This window comes from Triticum aestivum, chromosome 3A (assembly GCF_018294505.1).
Source record: "Triticum aestivum cultivar Chinese Spring chromosome 3A, IWGSC CS RefSeq v2.1, whole genome shotgun sequence".
NCBI classification, from domain to species: Eukaryota; Viridiplantae; Streptophyta; class Magnoliopsida; order Poales; family Poaceae; genus Triticum; species Triticum aestivum.
The window spans coordinates 443,433,251-443,453,736 of NC_057800.1; positions in this window are offsets into that span (position 1 = coordinate 443,433,251).

Below are 20,486 nucleotides of genomic sequence, written 5' to 3' on the forward strand. Positions count from 1 at the left end.
ATGCAATATGACAATGATGAAGTGTGTCATGATGAACTAGATGGTGGAAAGTTGCATGGCAATATATCTCGGAATGACTATGGAAATGCCATAGTAGGTAGGTATGGTGGCTGTTTTGAGGAAGGTATATGGTAGGTGTATGATACCGGCAAAAGTTGCACGGTATTAGAGAGGCTAGCAAAGGTGGAAGGGTGAGAGTGCGTATAATCCATGGACTCAACATTAGTCATAAAGAACTCATATACTTATTGCAAAAATCTAGAAGTTATCAAAGCAAAGTATTACGCGCATGCTCCTAGGGGGATAGATTGGTAGGAAAAGACTATCGCTCGTCCCTGACCGCCACTCATAAGGAAGACAATCAATAAATAAATCATGCTCTGACTTCATCACATAACGGTTCACCATACGTGCATGCTACGGGAATCACAAATTTCAACACAAGTATTCTTTAAATTCACAACTACTCAACTAGCATGACTTTAATATTATCATCTCCATAACTCAAAACAATTATCATGCTTCAATCTTTTCTTAGTATTCGACACACTCAAAAGAGAGTTTCACAAATCTTGAATACCAAGCATATTATTATTAGGAAAATTACCATGCTATTAAGAGACTCTCAAATTAATTTAAGTGAAGCATGAGAGATCAATAGTTTCTTTAAAACATATCCACCACCGTGCTCTAAATGATCTAAGCGAAGCACATAGAGCAAAATTATAACGCTCAAAAGATATAAGTGAAGCACATAGAGCAAAATTATCTAGCTCAAAGGATATAAGTGAAGCACATAGAGCAAAATTATCTAGCTCAAAAGATATAAGTGAAGCACATAGAGCAAAACTACTTAGCTCAAAAGATATAAGTGAAGCACATAGAGTATTCTATCAAATTTTAATTCATGTATGGCTCTCTCAAAAGGTGTGTATAGCAAGGATGATTTTGGCATACTAACAAACAAATACACAATAATACAAGACGCTCCAAGCAAAACACATATCATCTTGGTGAATAAAAATATAGCTCCAAGTAAATTACCGATGGAAGTGGACGAAAGAGGGGATGCCTTCCGGGGGCATCCCCAAGATTTAACTTTTTTGTGTCCTTGGATTATCTTGGGGGTGCCATGTGCATCCCCAAGATTAGGCTCTTGCCACTCCTTGTTCCATGATCCATCAAAAGAATTCACCCAAAACTTGAAAACTTCACAACACAAAACTCAAAATAGAAAACTCGTGAGCTCCGTTAGCGAAAGAAAACAAAAGACCACTTCAAGGTACTGTAATGAACTCATTATTTATTTATATTGGTGTTAAACCTACTGTATTCCAACTTCTCTATGGATTATAAACTATTTTACTAGCCATAGATTCATCAAAATAAGCAAACAACACACGAAAAACAGAATCTCTCAAAAACAGAACAGTCTGTAGTAATCTATAGCTAGCGCAAGATCTGGAACCCCAAAAATTCCAAAATAAATTTCTGGACGTGAGAAATTTATCTATTAATCATCTGAAAAAAGAATTAACTAAATATAACTCTTCAAATAAAAATGACAGCAGTTCTCGTGAGCGCTAAAGTTTCTGTTTTTTACAGCAAGTTCAACAAGACTTTCCCCAAGTCTTCCCAACGGTTCTACTTGGCACAAACACTAATTAAACACAAAAAACACAACAAAACAGAGGCTAAATAATTTATTTATTACTAAACAGGAGCAAAAAGCAAGGAATAAAAATAAAATTGGGTTGCCTCCCAACAAGCGCTATCGTTTAACGCCCCTAGCTAGGCATAACGAGCAAGAATAGATCTAGGTATTGCCATCTTTGGTAGGCAATCCATAAGTGGCTCTCATGATAGTTTCATATGGTAATTTTATTTTCTTTCTTGGAAAGTGTTCCATGCCCTTTTTTAATGGAAATTGAAATCTAATATTCCCTTCCTTCATATCAATAATCGCACCAACCGTTCTAAGGAAAGGTCTACCAAGAATAATAGGGCAAGAAGGATTGCAATCTATATCAAGAACAATGAAATCTACGGGCACATAATTCCTATTTGCAACAATAAGAACATCATTAATCCTTCCCATAGGTTTCTTAATAGTGGAATCCGCAAGATGCAAGTTTAGAGAGCAATCATCAAAGTTACGGAAATCTAGTAAATCACACAAAGTCTTGGGAATAGTAGAGACACTAGCACCCAAATCACACAAAGCATAAAACTCATGATCTTTAATTTTAATTTTAATAGTTGGTTCCCACTCATCATAGAGTTTTCTAGGGATAGAAACTTTCAACTCAAGTTTTTCTTCATAAGATTGCATCAAGGCATCAACAATATGTTCGGTGAAGGCTTTATTTCGATTATAAGCATGTGGAGAATTTAGCACGGATTGCAATAAGGAAATACAATCAATCAAAGAGCAACTTTCATAATTAAATTCCTTGAAATCCAATATAGTGGGTTTAGCAACATCTAGATTTTTATTTCTTTCAATCCCACTTTCATCAATTTCATCATTAAAATCTAAATACTCCGAATTTTTAGAACGCCTTCTAGGTAAGGGAAGATCATATTCAGTTTCATCAAGATTCATATTGCAAAATAAAGATTTAATTGGAGACACATCAATAAATTTTAGATCTTCATCTTGATTTTCATAGATATTCGGTTTAGCGGCCATCTTATTGACTAAGGTGGCTTGCATATCCGAAATTTCAGCAGTCATCTTCTCTAGATGAGAAATCTAGGATCTTGTACCCTCAAATTCTTTAGACATATCATCAAGCTCTTTATTCATATAATTCATAAAACTTTTTTGTTCTTTAAGTTCGTTTCTAAAGAAATTATTATGCTCAAATTGCAAAACCATAAACTTCCTAACATTGTTTTTGATCTCCTCTAACCTTTTAAGGTGAAGATCACCAAATCTTGGTTGAGCCGTCACGACAAACAAGCAATCTAACACACAAGCAAACAAAAAGCAAGCAGACAAAAGAGGCAAACAGAGAGGGAGGATAGAGAGAGCGGGCGAATAAAACGGCAAGAGTGAATTGGGGGGAGAGGAAAACGAGAGGCAAATGGAAAATAATGTAATGCGAGAGATAGGGATTGTGATGGGCACTTGGTATATGACTTTTTGCGTAGACTCCCCGGCAACGGCGCCAGAAATCCTTCTTGCTACTTCTTGAGCTTGCGTTGGTTTTCCCCGAAGAGGAAGGGATGATGCAGCAGAGTAGAGTAAGTATTTCCCTCAGTTTTTGAGAACCAAGGTATCAATCCAGTAGGATCCCACGCTCAAGTCCCTCGTACCTGCACAAAGCGATAGCTACTCGCAACCAACGCAATTAGGGGTTGTCAAGCCCTTCACGGTCACTTACGAGAGTGAGATATGATAGATAGAATATTTTTGGTATTTTTGATATAAAGATGCAAAGTAAAAAGTAAAAGCAAAGTAAATAGCAAAACAATATAAAAGTGATGGAGATTGATATGATGAGAATAGACCCGGGGGCCATAGGTTTCACTAGTGGCTTCTCTCAAGAGCATAAGTATTCTACGGTGGGTGAACAAATTACTGTTGAGCAATTGATAGAATTGAGCACAATTATGAGAATATCTAGGCATTATCATGTATATAGGCATCACGTCCGTGACAAGTAGATCGAAACGATTCTGCATCTACTACTATTACTCCACTCATCGACCGCTATCCAGCATGCATCTAGAGTATTAAGTTAAAAACAGAGTAACACCTTAAGCAAGATGACATGATGTAGAGAGATAAATTCATGAAATATGAAATAAACCCCATCTTGTTATTCTCGATGGCAATGATACAATACGTGCCTTGCTGCCCCTTCTGTCACTGGGTATGGACACCGCAAGATCGAACCCAAAGCTAAGCACTTCTCTCATGGCAAGAACTACCAATCTAGTTGGCCAAACCAAACAGATAATTCGAAGAGACTTGCAAAGATAACCAATCATACATAAAAGAATTCAGAGAAGATTCAAATATTATTCATAGATAGACTTGATCATAAACCCACAATTCATCGATCTCAACAAACACACCACAAAAAGAAGATTACATCGAATAGATCTCCATGAGAGAGGGGGAGAACTTTGTATTGAGATTCAAAGAGAGAGAAGAAGCCATCTAGCTACTAACTATGGACCCGAAGGTCTGAGGTAAACTACTCACACTTCATCGGAGGGGCTAGGATGATGTAGAAGCCCTCCGTGAAGACGGCCCTCTTTCGACGGAGCTCCAGAACATGCCCCAAGATGGGATCTCGTGGATACAGAAAGTTGCGGCGGTGGAATTAGGTTTTTGGCTCCTGTTCTGATCATTTGGGGGTACGTGTGTATATATAGGAGGAAGGAGTACGTCGGTGGAGCACCGAGGGGCCCATGAGGCAGGGGGCGCGCCCTAGGGGGGGCGCCCCCACCCTCGTGACCACCTCTTTGATCCCTTGCAGTATGGTCCAAGTCACCTGGACCACGTTCGGTGAGAAAATCACGTTTCCGAAGATTTTATTCCGTTTGGACTCCGTTTGATATTCCGTTTATCCGAAACACTGAAATAGGCAAAAAACAACAATTCTGGGCTGGGCCTCCGGTTAATAGGTTAGTCCCAAAAATAATATAAAAGTGGAAAATAAAGCCCAATATAGTCCAAAACTGTAGATAATATAGCATGGAGCAATCAAAAATTATAGATACGTAGGAGACGTATCACTTCCCCATTGTCCCACCGAGGCCAGCTGGCCCCCTCCTGTCCTAGCTCTGGGCCGGCCCACCTGAACCATTTCTAACCCTAGCCGCAGGAGAGGCCTCTGCTCGATCCCCTCCTCCTCGTTCCTCCTCCCGCCGCCTCACACACCCTGCACCGCATCGCCAGGGAGAGGAGCCCCCCAACACGCGAGTGCCCCTCTCTTCCATCGCCCCCGCTCCAGTCCCTCGTCGTCACCTCTCCTCCTCCGCGCCCCGCTGCCTCGGCCTTGCCAACCTCGTCGAGACAACGCCACTGCTCGAGCTAGAGGGCCCTGCCTCCATCTCCGGTCGTCACCAGCGAGTGACATCACCGGAGCCATGCTCCCAGAGCCACCTTGAGCGCCCCAGCGCCACACCTCGCCGCCGCTTGCTCCGGTGACCAGCAGGATGCCGCCGTAGCACCAACCAGCGCCAGCCTCGACCTTTTACCTCATGCGTGGCTCGCCTCCTGCCTCCTTCATCTTTTGCACCTCCATGTTGTCTTCCGTAGCCCGGCCTCCTCGTCACTGCTTCGTCCGTCCCCGGCCACCGGTGCCCTCGCCGGAGCCACCTTGCCTCGCCCGTCGGCGAGCCCCTTCTTCGGCGACCCCGTACTCTGCTCGCCCGCTTCCCCTGTTTCTCCTTCCCACTCGCCGACTCCTTCTCCCTCACACCGAAGCCTTGCTGCTGCCTGTGTTTCGCCCACCACTTGTAGCTGACAAGCAGGACCTCCTCCTCGTGGCTCTGCCTCCACCAGCAGCCTCGTGCTGCCTGTCATCTCCATGGCCTTAAGGAGCCTCCCAAGTTGCCGGTTATTTTGGCCTTTGCATATCACTGTTGAACCGAGGAGACTAGCACCGCCAAGTCCAAGGACAATCCCCGAAGATTTTTGTACGCGCCAAGTTCCTCTCGAAAGTACATCTACATGATGACCCACAAAGTACGGTAGCCCCGAAGACCACGGATTCATCGAGTCCCCACGACGACTTAAGAGTACCCCATCGGATCGCCAAGCTCGGTTACCGCCGCAACCATGTACAACTACTTCCACGATGATACGAGAACAACTACCGTCTCTGAAGAACCGTGTAATGGAACCGTCATGATCGACTATGACCCGTGTACGACTACGCGGGATTCCTGGGACGCCAAGTTCAACGATCCATCAAGTTCCTCGCCATGACCCCGAACATATACGGAAACTCGTGCAACGATAAACATGTACCACTACCGTCGCCGAGATCGCGAGAACCTCTACCATCGACCCTAGAGCATGCGAGAATGACTACTTCCACTACGAACGTCCCGAGAATGTCTACTTCCCCTACACCGCATCGAACTCAAACCGCTCCGATAATGCACACTACAAAGGTATAACCGCCGAGATGACCTCCCGTGGACGAATGCAGGTGTTGTATGAGATGCATGTTTAGATGTTATCCGCCCGTGAACGTTAGTTGATCCCTCGTTTGACACCGGCGTCGACCCGTGGGATCCCGGTTACCGGGAGCACCCCACCATCCTTGCATGACACGCTCCCGTCACTTTCTTTTGCACCAACGTCTCAATGAGTTGTCGGAACCGGAACGTTGCCGTGGCACCATTTCGTTATCGTCGCCTGGCACCCCTTTCATTTCCGCCACGATGAAAAATGCTTCTTAATATGCTCTTATCAACATTTTCATAAATATTGCATAACACTTGAACATGTCATCCGCATCATGATAATAACATTTAAATGTTTAAAATTGCTGTTGCACCAAATTGCTAAATGCATATGGGGATTTACCGGAATTGTTGTTTGTTATTTCTGGCCTCATTTAAACTTGCCTAAAGGTTTAGTTTACTTATGCTCCACATCTTGCCATGTTCAAACAACATTTAATTTTGTTGAGTAGTTTAAACGAGAGAGTACTAAATAATCAAATGTGGTGTTTCGTCAATATGCAACTCGTTGCATATTGAGCTCCACTTAACTTGTAGTTTTGCTTGTGCACCTTGCCATGCCATGCATAATTAAACCGGACATGCATCATACTTGGTTGTGCATCATGCCATGTTTTTGTGATGGTTGTTTACTATGTTGCTTGCTTCTTTCCGGGTTGCTTCTCTCGTTAGCTTCGGTTCCGTTCCGGAGTTGTGAGGATTCGTTTGACTCCGTCCGTTTGTCTTCTTCATGGACTCATTCTTCTTCCTTGCGGGATCTCAGGCAATATGACCATACCCTCGAAATTACTTCTATCTTTGCTTGCTAGTTGCTCACTCTTTTGCTATGCCGCGATACCTACCACTTGCTATATCATGCCTCCCATATTGCCATGTCAAGCCTATAACCCACCTTGTCCTAGCAAACCGTTGTTTGGCTATGTTACCGCGTTGCTCAGCCCCTCTTATAGCGTTGCTAGTTGCAGGTGAAGATGGAGTTTGTTCCTTGTTGGAACATGTTTATTGTTGGGATATCATTATTATATCTTGTTTACTTTAATGCACCTATATACTTGGTAAAGGGTGGAAGGCTCGGCCTTATGCCTGGTGTTTTGTTCCACTCTTGCCGCCCTAGTTTCCGTCATACCGGTGTTATGTTCCTTGATTTGGCGTTCCTTATGCGGTTGGGTTATAATGGGAACCCCTTGACAGTTCGCCTTGAATAAAACTCCTCCAGCAAGGCCCAACCTTGGTTTTACCATTTGACACCTAAGCCTTTTTTACCTTGGGTTCTGCAGACTCAAGGGTCATCTTTATTTTAAACCCCCGGGACAGTGCTCCTCTGAGTGTTGGTCCAAACTGGGCGATGCCCGGCGCCCCCTGGGCAACCAGGGTTTATGCCAACCAGACGTCTTGCCCATCCGGTGTGCCATGAAAACGAGATACATGCAACTCCTATCAGGATTTGTCGGCACATCGGGCGGCTTTGCTGGTCTTGTTTTACCATTGTCGAAATGCCTTGTAACCGGGATTCCGAGCCTGATCGGGTCTTCCTGGGAGAAGGAATATCCTTCGTTGACCATGAGAGCTTGTGATGGGCTAAGTTGGGACACCCCTGCAGGGTTTTGAACTTTCGAAAGCCGTGCCCGCGGTTATGGGCAGATGGGAATTTGTTAATATCCGGTTGTAGAAAACTTGACACTTAACTTAATTAAAATGCATCAACCGTGTGTGTAGCTGTGATGGTCTCTTTTCGGCGGAGTCCGGGAAGAGAACACGGTCTCGTGTTATGCTTGAACGTAAGTAGTTTCAGGATCACTTCTTGATCATTATAGCTTCTCGACCGTGCTTTGCTTCTCTTCTCGCTCTCATTTGCGTAAGTTAGCCACCATATATGCTAGTGCTTGCTGCAGCTCCACTTCACTACCTTTTCCTACCCGTAAGCTTAAATAGTGTTGATCGCGAGGGTGTGAGATTGTTGAGTCCCCATGACTCACGGATACTTCCAAACAGTTGCAGGTGCCGATGAGACCAGTGCAGGTGATGCAATCCAGCTCAAGTGGGAGCTCGATGAAGATCTTGTTCGTTGTGTTGTTTTGTTTCCTATTGATCAGTAGTGGAGCCCAGTTGGGGCGATCGGAGATCTAGCATTAGGGGTTGTCTTTCTTTATTTGGTTCCGTAGTCGGACCTTGATTGTATTCTAGATGATGTAATGTTATATTTATGTATTGTGTGAAGTGGCGATTGTAAGCCAACTCTTTATCCCTCTCTTATTTAGTACATGGGATGTGTAAAGATTACCCCTCTTGCGACATGCCTACTATGCGGTTATGCCTCTAAGTCTGCTCCGACACGTGGGAGATATAGCCGCATCGTGGGTGTTACAGCACCGCACACGGCTAAGAGATCCAAGAGATCAATTGTTGTGTCTAGAGGTGCCCCCTGCCCCCGTATATAAAGGAGCAAGGGGGAGAGGCGGCCGGCCAGGAGGAGGCGCGCCAGGGAGGAGTCTTACTCCCACCGGGAGTGGGACTCCCTCCTTTCCTAGTTGGAGTAGGAGAAGGGGAAGGAGGAGGGAGAGAGGAAGGAAAGGGGGGGGGGGCTCCCCCTCCTTGTCCAATTTGGACTAGAGGGAGAGGGGGCACGCGGCCTGCCCTGGCCACCCCTCCTCTTCTCCACCAAGGCCCATCTTGGCCCATTAAACCCCCCGGGGGGTTCCGGTAACCCCCAGTACTTCGGTAAAATCCTGATTTCACCCGGAACACTTCCGACATCCAAATACAGGCTTCCAATATATCAATCTTTATATCTCAACCTTTTCGAGACTCCTCGTCATGTCCGTGGTCACATCCGGGACTTCGAACTTCCTTCGGTACATCAAAACACATAAACTCATAATATAACCGTGATCGAACTTTAAGCGTGCGGACCCTACGGGTTCGAGAACTATGTAGACATGACTGAGACATGTCTCCGGTCAATAACCAATAGCGGAACCTGGATGCTCATATTGGCTCCTACATATTCTACGAAGATTGTCGGTGTTAAAACCGGCGGATCTCGGGTAGGGGGTCCCGAACTATGCGTCTAAGGCGGATGGTAACAGGAGGCAGGGGACATGATGTTTACCCAGGTCCGGGCCCTCTTGATGGAGGTAATACCCTACGTCCTGCTTGATTGTTCTTGATGATATGAGTATTACAAGAGTTGATCTACCATGAGATCATAGAGGCTAAACCCTAGAAGCTAGCCTATGGTATGATTGTATGTTGTCATACGGACTAAACCCTCCGGTTTATATAGACACCAGAGGGGGCTAGGGTTACACAGACTCAGTTACAAGGGAGGAGATCTACATATCCATATTGCCTGGCTTGCCTTCCACGCCAAGGAGAGTCCCATCCGGACACGGGACGAAGTCTTCAATCTTGTATCTTCATAGTCCAACAGTCCGGCCAAAGGATATAATCCGGCTGTCCGGAGACCCCCTAATCTAGGACTCCCTCAGTAGCCCCTAAACTAGGCTTCAATGACGATGAGTCCAGCGCACAGATTTGTCTTCGGCATGGCAAGGCGGGTTCCTCCTCCGAATGCTCCATAGAAGATTTTGAACCCAAGGATAGTGTCCGACTCTGCAAAACAAGTTCCACACACCACCATGGAGAGAATAATATTTCCACAAATCGAATCTGCTGATACGTTTTGACAGCACGGCATCATGTCATGGCCCGATCATTATTCGAAACCGTTTTTCTCAACCAGCACCGCACATATCGCGAGGTAGTTTTCTTGACACGTCTTGTCAAAGCAGAGATTGTGTCCCCCTTATTACGGGATTCTCATCAATACGGATGTGTAACCCAACCGTGCCATCAATTACGGTGTTTGGGGAATAAGCGATTTTACCAGGCAAGTGGGGAGGTGCATCGCCTCTTCTGCCCCTATAAAGGGACAAGGATTCACCCTTTTTACCCACGCCTTCTTCCTCCTTACTTACCCATTCTTGCACACTCGAGCTCCAGCACCCAAGTTCGCGTCTTTCTTCTCAAACCACTCCAAGCATGTCCGGAGCGGGAGGCAAGTGGATGGTCTCCTCCGTCACGGAGGAGAACATCACAAAGTTACGGGAAGCCGGATATCTGCCCGCGGATATCGCGCACCGGCTGCCAGATGTAGGGCAGCTCATCCCTACACCCGAACCCCATGAGAGGGTACTTTTTCTTACCCACTTCGTTCGCGGACTGGGATTTCCCCTCCACCCGTTTTTCCGCGGGCTCATGTTCTACTACGGGCTGGATTTTCATGATCTGGCCCCCAATTTCATCCTCAACATCTCGGCGTTTATCGTCGTGTGCGAGGCCTTCCTCCGCATCAGGCCCCACTTCGGCCCGTGGTTGAAGACCTTCAATGTTAAATCGAAGGTGGTGGTCGGCCAACAAGCAGAGTGCGGAGGCGCCATGGTGGGCAAAATGCCTAACGTCACCTGGCTCGAAGGCTCCTATGTGGAGAACATAAAGGGGTGGCAATCGGGGTGGTTCTACATCACCGAGCCGCGCAACACCAACTGGGTGGCGGCCCCCAAATTTCAATCTGGAATCCCCACGCGGCTCGCTTCCTGGAAAGAGAAGGGCATGTCCTGGGGTTCTTCAGTAGAGCTGACCGGACTCCAGACCTGCATCAGGAACATGATGAGCAAGAAAATCAAACTCGTCAACGTGGTCCAGGTCATGCTCTTCCGCCGGATTCTCCCATGTCAACGACGAGCATTTAATTTGTGGGAGTTCGACCCGGCCCAGCACCAGACACTACGGGAGCTCTATGACACGACGCACAAGGACGTTTGGAGGGTGCTGTCAAGGGCACCGAGGTACCTCCTTCCCTCACCGAGGACCGCGGACTCAGCACAAAGCACCATGCCAATCCGGTAAGTTCTTGTATCTCACAGGGTATTTATTTGCCCCAGTTAAATGATGTGCGGGATCTAAGCTCCCATGCCATTAACAGGACTGGATAAAGACAGTGGAGCAGCTCAATTGCCCATCCCCCCTGCCTGAAGATCTCGCAGATGCTCTCCTAACGGAGATGCTGGCTCCGGCACCTTATGAGGTGCCGGCGAAGAAGACCAAGAAGAAGGCCACGGGGACCCGAAAGGGTCTCCGGCGCAAGGTTGTATCGGACTCATCGTCCGATGACTCCGACGCGCACTCCTCCCACGAAAACGAGGAGGAGGAGGAGGAGGAAAGTTCTCTCCCCCCAGCCGGGGGAGACAAGAAAAGGAAGGCCGACCCAACCGGGGAGGCCGAAGGGTCCAAGAAGGGAAGGACCCTCCCTCCGGACTGCTCCACGACGGCCACCTACAGCGACGATGAGTGGCTACCCAGGGTCAAGCCCCTGGCGCAGTCGTAAGTATCCGAACATCATAGTAATTCATGGTATGTTTTGCACTGCTTCTCCTCATGCCGAACATGATTGTGCAGTCCGTCCCGAGCTCATCTCGACGTATCTTCGTTGAGCGGTTCATTGGACTCGTCGGATATGAACATCGGTTCTCTTTCAGCCGCCTCCACCCCTCGCCCTATGGACAATGTTGAGGTGTTGTCTCGAAAGGCACCGAGCCGAGGGGAGGTGGTCCTGGGGGCGCCTCAAGGCGACCTCCCGGACCCTGGGCGCAAAGGGAGCAAAACTCCCTCGGCCTCCGAGTTCGGCCCTCAGCCAAACACTACGCCCGAACCTTCGATGGTTCCGGACTCCGGCAGGCAATCCCCCATTAAGGGGGGCCAGCCGCCCGTGCCGGTGTCCTCTGTCCAACCAGAGGCACCAGACAACTTGCTGGAAGCGCTTCACAACGCCTCCATCGACGAAGAGCACCACACTATCATGAGTGCGGTGATCGAGAAAGTTCAGTCCGTCAAAAACGGACCGACCGAAGCTTGCGCCAGCCTCCTAACAGGCTTTGAGGTAAGAAATCAAAATATAAGAAAATATTACCGCATAGATAGTAGCCCCTGATGCTCTGTTCGGCGTTCGAGAAGAAAGGCCGAATACATGATCAAATGATGACTCAGGAGTCTAATCAGAATATGTCTATGTGTATGTGTAGGCTTCACTGCTGGCCGCTGCCGCATGTACGGCGGAGGTCTCTGCACTGAAGCAGGACCTGGAGCGGTCTGAGAATGAGCTCGGCCTTATCAAGAGGCAGCTCGAGGAGAGCAAAGGTAAGCAATACCTTGTCTATGCTTTGAAAATAAGTTCGGTTGTAAAATAATAGGATCATCATGAATTTGCCAGGGGCCATGACCGAAGTGGCGACCCTGAAGAAGGCACTGTCCGAGGCTGAGAACAAAGCGGCCAAGGAGCGCCTTGAGCGGGAAAACCAAGAAGCCCGAGTAGGTGAGGTGCAAAGCTCGAGGCTCTCGCCAAAAAACACGAGTCCTTGGAGCTTGGCTCCAAGACACGAGAGTCCGAGCTTGCGCTGGTGCTTGAAAGCGCCTGGAGCGCCAAGGCTGAAGCCCACAAGACCCTCCAGGAGATTGATGCGGTGAAGAAGATAGCAGCGGGTAAGGCATTCATTATGCAAAGCAAGCATGTGAAGGAAACTTTCCTTTTTCTTACCCGGGTTCGGAGCTCTCTAGGAGCGTTCGCAGATCTTCCTCGCAGTGTACTGGATGCCGCGGAGTTTTACCGAGCTGAGGAGGGGAGCTCAACAGAAAAGTTGTTCTGGTCTCACTATACTGGGACTGAACACCCAATGCCCTTGAGCGACCAGCTGAAGCAATTGGTCGAGCTTCAGAAGGCGGCCAAACAGGCCATGAGGGGCCTTATAGTCCGGATGTGGCTTGGCGAGCCCCTGTCCGGCAGCTACTTCGGTCTGGTGAGGCGGCTTGTGGAGGCCTGCCCATGGCTTGAAGTCATAAAGCGGTCCCTCTGCATCAAGGGTGCGCGCAGGGCTTTTGCCCGGGCGAAGGTGCACTGTGCGAAGCTGGGCGCCATGAAGCTGGTGAAGGAGGGGCCGCCGGAGGGCAAGGAGCATCGCTGCCCCGAGATGTATTATGAGAGTGTCCTGAAGGGTTCCCGCCTTGTGGCGGATGAATGCGCCAAGGATGTAATTTTTGAGTGAACATGTTCATGTGATCCTGTAGTGTGAAATGAGTTCAACTGCGCTATGCAACGCTTTTTTAATTTAAAATATTACCTTCTCTGCGGTCGTTTATAAAATCTGAGAGTTGGCCAGTCGTCGGCTTCTGCCCCCATGTAACTAGTACTGGGGTGTTCGGGATAAACCTGAGCACTCTTTACCCCAATTTTGGGTCCTTCAAGGGAGGTGTTCAGCGCAACGAACTAGGCAATCGGACTGTAAGGCTTTATCACTCTCACTTAGCTATAGATATCTACAATTTTGAATTTTGGCGAAGCCCCTAGTATTCAGAAGGCCGAATTTGGGGCGCTATACACGCCTAAGCTGGACAAGGACGACTCCTCGCCCGAAGCGGAAAAAGTCTTTAAGGACTTGAGACCTCTCGAACAGCGACCAGTCTCTCGCCTTATCATGACAGTCGGTTTTCGGCTTTCTCTACTGAGGTGCTCGTCCGGAAGAACTGGGACACAATCGCAGTAGTTCTCCCACCGCTACCTTAGCCGATATAGCGGAACGTAAGATACCAAAGCATGGGAGCCGGGCAAACCCAACTATTGACCCAAGACATGATTCGGAGCTGATGCATATAGTGCTATAAGTTCGGGGTGCCGCACTGTCGAAAGTGTTCGGACTTCTCACGCCGTATTATGGGGTAAATGAAAGCCCCTGGCGTACTGACCATACCCGAATGTACGGGTGCGGATTGTCGCAAATGGACATATAAAAAAAAGATAAGTGATGCAATAATAGAATAATGCTATGCATTGTTATTTAAATAATACGTCGAAGCATACTGGTACAAGTAGTGCAATAAGCAGAAAGTAGGACTATTCGAAATGTCCTATCCAAGGGCAAGATGCGCATGGATAGTAGAAAGCGGGTATATCAATTATTGTTAGAGACCACCTGGGGGATCCCATGTACATCTTAGTTTCGTGCCCCCTTGGTTGTTCCTTCCTGTAATGTGTCCGACAACCGTACTGCCGGAAAGGGCTTCCAGAGAGTTATGCCCTGAAAGAGAAAAGAAATGATAAAGGTATACAACCCCTAGGGCGGTTAAGCCGCATTGCGGGACGTGCCCTGATCGTGCCCCCGCCTATGTCCATGGTATTTTCAGTGCGTAATTATGTACACACGACACGGATTTCATCGCTTGACTGGGACTGGGACGGGGGCCGAATTGCTTGGCGAGCTCTGAACGTGTCAGGCGATCCTGTTGCAGTTTACTCTGAACTCGCTGGAAGGTGTTCGGGGGCTGTAACGCCGAATTAGTGGTTTGCCTTAAAATGTTGCTTTGTGATTCTGCTGCGAGGGTCGCAGTGTGCTCTTCTGTGCGGAGCGAGCGTTTTGTGTTTCCATTTGCTGTTATGACCCCCCTAGGTCCTGGCATCTTGAGCTTGAGGTATGCGTAATGCGGTACTGCATTAAATTTTGCAAATATTGTTCGTCCGAGCAGTGCGTGATAGCCACCGTGAAACGGGACGATGTCGAAGATTAACTCCTCACTTCGGAAGTTATCCGGTGATCCGAAGACCACTTCCAGTGTGATTGAGCCCGTGCAATGGGCCTCTACACCTGGGATGACACCCTTAAAGGTGGTTTTGATGGGTTTGATCCTCGAGGGATCGATACCCATTTTTCGCACTGTATCCTGATAGAGCAGGTTCAGGCTGCTGCCGCCGTCCATAAGGACTCGAGTGAGGTGAAATCCGTCGATGATGGGGTCTAGGACCAGTGCGGCAGATCCGCCATGACAGATACTAGTGGGGCGGTCCCTGCGATCAAAGGTGATTGGACAAACGGACCATGGGTTGAACTTTGGGGCGACGGGCTCCATCGCATAGACGTCCCTTAGTGCACGCTTCCGCTCCCTCTTGGGAATGTGGGTTGCGTATATCATGTTCACCGTCTTCACTTGTGGGGGGAACCCCTTCTGTCCTCCCGTGTTCAGCGGCCGGGGCTCCTCCTCGTCATCACTATGCAGCCCCTTGTCCTTGTTTTCGACATTTAACTTGTCGGCCTGCTTGAACACCCAGCATTCTCTGTTGGTGTGATTGGCTGGCTTGTCGGGGGTGCCGTGAATTTGACACGAGCGATCTAGTATGCGATCCAAACTGGACAGAGCCGGAGTACTTCTTTTAAATGGCTTTTTCCGCTGACTGGATCTAGAGCCTCTGAATCCGGCATTGACTGCCGTATCATCATTGTTGCAATGCTTTGGTCTGTTATGACATGGTCTGCCGTTGGCATCTTTGGTATCCGAAGTGCCCAGATTCCTTGATGTGCTGTTGCTGCGAGCCAGCCATCTATCCTCGCCCGCGCAAAAGCGGGTCATGAGTGTTGTGAGGGCTGCCATAGACTTCGGCTTCTCCTGGCCAAGGTGGCGGGCAAGCCACTCGTCGCGGATGTTATGCTTGAATGCCGCTAGGGCCTCTGCATCCGGACAGTCGACAATTTGGTTTTTCTTGGTCAGGAACCATGTCCAGAATTGTCTGGCCGATTCCCCTGGCTGCTGAGTTATATGGCTCAAGTTGTCAGCATCCGGTGGTCGCACATAAGTGCCTTGGAAGTTGTCAAGGAATGCGTCTTCCAAATCCTCCCAACTGCCAACGGAGTCTGCTGGCAAGCTATTCAGCCAATGCCGAGCTGGTCCTTTGAGTTTTAGTGGGAGGTACTTGATGGTACTTGAATTGCTGTGGCGGGACTTAGAGCGGCGCTGCTGACGTCGGCTCTTGGGTTTCTTCTTGGAGGGGTCATCCTCCGCTGTCTCGTCGCCATTGCCTTCTTTGTGGGTGTCCACCATGTATATATCATATGATGAGGTGGCGGTACAGCGCCCTGTGGGCGGTGGTTCCTGTTCGTCTCCTGCATCATCGTCCATGCCGTCGATGTCTTCGGAGTCGAAGTCGAGCATGCCGGTTAAATCGTCGACAGTGGATACTAAGTGGCTGGTGGGTGGGCAGGGAATTTCTTCGTCGTCCGCATCCCATTCTAGCCGGACGTAGTTCAGCCAAGGTTCTCCTGACAAGGAGAGAGACCTTAAAGAATTTAGCACATCGCCGAAAGGTGAGTGCTGAAAGATATCCGTGGAGGTGAACTCCATGATCGGTGCCCAGTCGGATTCGATGGGTGCGGATGCAGGCGGCTCGGAGTCCGTGGCCGGAGACGAATCCAGTGGTTCGGTGACACAGCTCTCGTGAGGGGTGAAGTCAGTATCCGGCTCTAACGCCACTGAGAGTGCGGCCTCCATGGCGGGGTCTATCCCTTCGCTCTCAGATGGCGTGATTTGCTCCGGATTAACGGCCGGAGTAGTTGCAGATGCGATCTCCTGAATACTGTTCGATGGCAGAGTTACATCATGCTCGTCGTGACTATGCGGTGCACCTGACACGGGCTCGAATCCGTTGAATATCAAGTCTCCGCGGATGTCGGCAGTGTAGTTTAAGTTTCCGAATCTGACCTGATGGCCAGGCGCGTAGCTCTCAATCTGCTCTAGATGGCCAAGCGAATTGGCCCGCAGTGCAAAGCCGCCGAATAGAAAGATCTGTCCAGGGAGGAAAACCTCACCCTGGATCGCATCGCTACCGATGATTGAAAGAGCCATCAAGCCTTATGGTGACGACATAGTGGAACTCTCAGTGAAAGCACCAATGTCGGTGTCAAAACCGGTGGATCTTGGGTAGGGGGTCCCGAACTGTGAGTCTAAGGCGGATGGTAATAGGAGGCAGGGGACACGATGTTTACCCAGGTTCGGGCCCTCTTGATGGAGGTAATACCCTACGTCCTGCTTGATTGTTCTTGATGATATGAGTATTACAAGAGTTGATCTACCATGAGATCATAGGGGCTAAACCCTAGAAGCTAGCCTATGGTATGATTGTATGTTGTCCTATGGACTAAACCCTCCGGTTTATATAGACACCAGAGGGGGCTAGGGTTACACAGAGTCGGTTACAAGGGAGGAGATCTACATATCCGTATTGCCTAGCGTGCCTTCCACGCCAAGGAGAGTCCCATCTGGACACGGGACGAAGTCTTCAATCTTGTATCTTCATAGTCACACAGTCCGGCTATCCGGAGACCCCCTAATCCAGGACTCCCTCAAAGATCTTTATCGGTCAAACCGCATAACAACATACGTTGTTCCCTGATACGTCTCCAACGTATCTATAATTTTTGATTGTTCCATGCTATTATATTATCAACCTTGGATGTTTTATATGCATTTATATGCTATTTTATATGATTTTTGAGACTAACCTATTAACCCAGAGCCCAGTGCTAGTTTCTGTTTTTTGCCTGTTTTAGGGTTTCGAAGAAAAGGAAAATCAAACGAAGTCCAATTGACCTGAAACTTCACGGAACTCATTTTTGGAAGGAAAGAAGCCCAGAAGACTTGAAGTGCATGTAAGGGAAGCTTCGAGGAGGCCATGAGGTAGGGGGGCGCCCACCCCCTGGGCGCGCCCTCCACCCTCGTGGCCCCCCTGACGTATTTCTTCCGCCTATATATCTCCATATACCCTAAAACGATCGGGGAGCACAATAGATCGGGAGTTCCGCCGCCAGAAGCCTCCGTAGCCACCGAAAGCTAATCGAGACCCGTTCCGGCACCCTGCCGGAGGGGGCAATCCCTCTCCGGTGGCCATCTTCATCATCCCGGTGCTCTCCATGACGAGGAGGGAGTAGTTCTCCCTCGGGGCTGAGGGTATGTACCAGTAGCTATGTGTTTGATCTCTCTCTCTCTCTCTCTCTCTCTCGTGTTCTTGAGGTGATACGATCTTGATGTATCGCGAGCTTTGCTATTATAGTTGGATCCTATGATGTTTTCTCCCCCCTCTACTCTCTTGTAATGAATTGAGTTTCCCCTTTGAAGTTATCTTACCGGACTGAGTCTTTAAAGATTTGAGAACACTTCATGTATGTCTTGCCGTGCGTATCTGTGGTGACAATGGGATACCACGTGATTCACTTGATGTATGTTTTGGTGATCAACTTGCGGGTTCCGCCCATGAACCTATGCATAGGGGTTGGCACACATTTTCGTCGTGATTCTCCGGTAGAAACTTTGGGTTCTATGCGTTGGTTGAATAGATGAATCTGAGATTGTGTGATGCATATCGTATAATCATACCCACGGATACTTGAGGTGACATTGGAGTATCTAGGTGACATTAGGGTTTTGGTTAATTTGTGTCTTAAGGTGTTATTCTAGTACGAACTCTAGGGCTGTTTGTGACACCTATAGGAATAGCCCAACGGATTGATTGGAACGAATAACTTTGAGGTGGTTTCCTACCCTACCATAATCTCTTCGTTTGTTCTCCGCTATTAGTTACTTTGGAGTGACTCTTTGTTGCATGTTGAGGGATAGTTATGTGATCCAATTATGTTATTATTGTTGAGAGGACTTGCACTAGTGAAAGTATGAACCCTAGGCCTTGTTTACCAGCATTGCAATACCGTTTACGCTCTCTTTTATCATTAGTTACCTTGCTGTTTTTATATTTTCAGATTACAAAAACCATTATCTACCATCCATATACCACTTGTATCACCATCTCTTTTCCAAACTAGTGCACCTATACAATTTACCATTGTATTGGATGTGTTGGGGACACAAGAGACTCTTTGTTATTTGGTTGCAGGGTTGCTTGAGAGAGACCATCTTCATCCTACGCCTCCTACGGATTGATAAACCTTAGGTCATCCATTTGAGGGAAATTTTCTACCGTCCTACAAACCTCTGCACTTGGAGGCCCAACAACGTCTACAAGAAGAAGGTTGTGTAGTAGACATCAAGCTCTTTTCTGGCGCCGTTACCGAGGAGGTGAGTGCTTGAAGGTATATCTTTAGATCTTGCAATCGAGTCTTTTAGTTTCTTGTTTTATCACTAGTTTAGTTTATAAAAGAAAATTACAAAAAAATGGAATTAAGGTTACCTCATATGCTTCGTCTTTTTAATATCTATCATGAAAATAAGGATTCCGATAATTGTGCTCAAGTGCTAGAGGAAGAGTGCATTAGAATGTTTGGCACTAAATCTTTGAATGATGAGCATGATTGCAATGTTGTTAGTATGAATTCCTTGAATATCCATGATGCTAATTATATGCAAAGCCACAAGCTTGGGGAAGCTATGTTTGATGAAGATGATATTTTTTGTCCCCCAAGTTTTTATGAGAAAATTTATTATGATGAAAGCATGCCTCCTATTTATGATGATTATATTGAGGAAAGTGGATTTGGAGAGGTCATGACTTTATTTTGTGATGAATCCACTATTACGGAAGAGGTTCCAATTGATTATGAGAACAAAGTTGCTATCTATGATGATTATTGTGATGACTTGTATGCTATAAAGAATAATGATATCCATGAAACTTGTCATCATTATTTTAGTTTTCAATTGGATTATGCCTCACATGATAATTATCTTGTTGAGTTTGCTCCCACTATTATTCATGAGAAGAATCTTGCTTATGTGGAGAGTAGTAAATTTTCTATGCTTGTAGATCATGAAAAGAATGCTTTAGGTGCTAGTTATATTGTTTAATTCATTCATGATGCTACTGAAAATTATTATGAGGGAGGAATATATGCTTGTAGGAGTTGTAATAATATCAAGTTTTCTCTCTATGTGCTTAAAATTTTGAAGTTATGCTTGTTTTACCTTCCTATACAAGTTGATTCTTGTTCCCACAAGTTGTTTGCTCACAAAATCCCTATGCATAGGAAGTGGGTTAGGCTTAAATGTGCTAGTCATATTCTTCAAGATGCTCTCGTTATGTTTCAATTCTTATCTTTTATGTGAGCATAATTGAAATCATCATGCCTAGCTAGGGGCGTTAAACGATAGCGCTTGTTGGGAGGCAACCCAATTTTATTTTAGTTCCTTGCTTTTTGCTCCTGTTTAGTAATAAATAATTCATCTAGCCTCTGTTTAGATGTGGTTTTAGTTTCTTAATTAGTGTTTGTGCCAAGTAGAACCTTTGGGAAGACTTGGGTGAAGTCTTTATGATCATGCTGTAAAAAACAAAAACTTTAGCGCTCACGAGAATTGCTGCCATTTTTTATTGGAGAGTGCTATTTAGTTAATTATTTTTTAAGATGATTAATAAATAAATTCCTCAGGTCCAGAAATTTATTTTAGAATTTTTG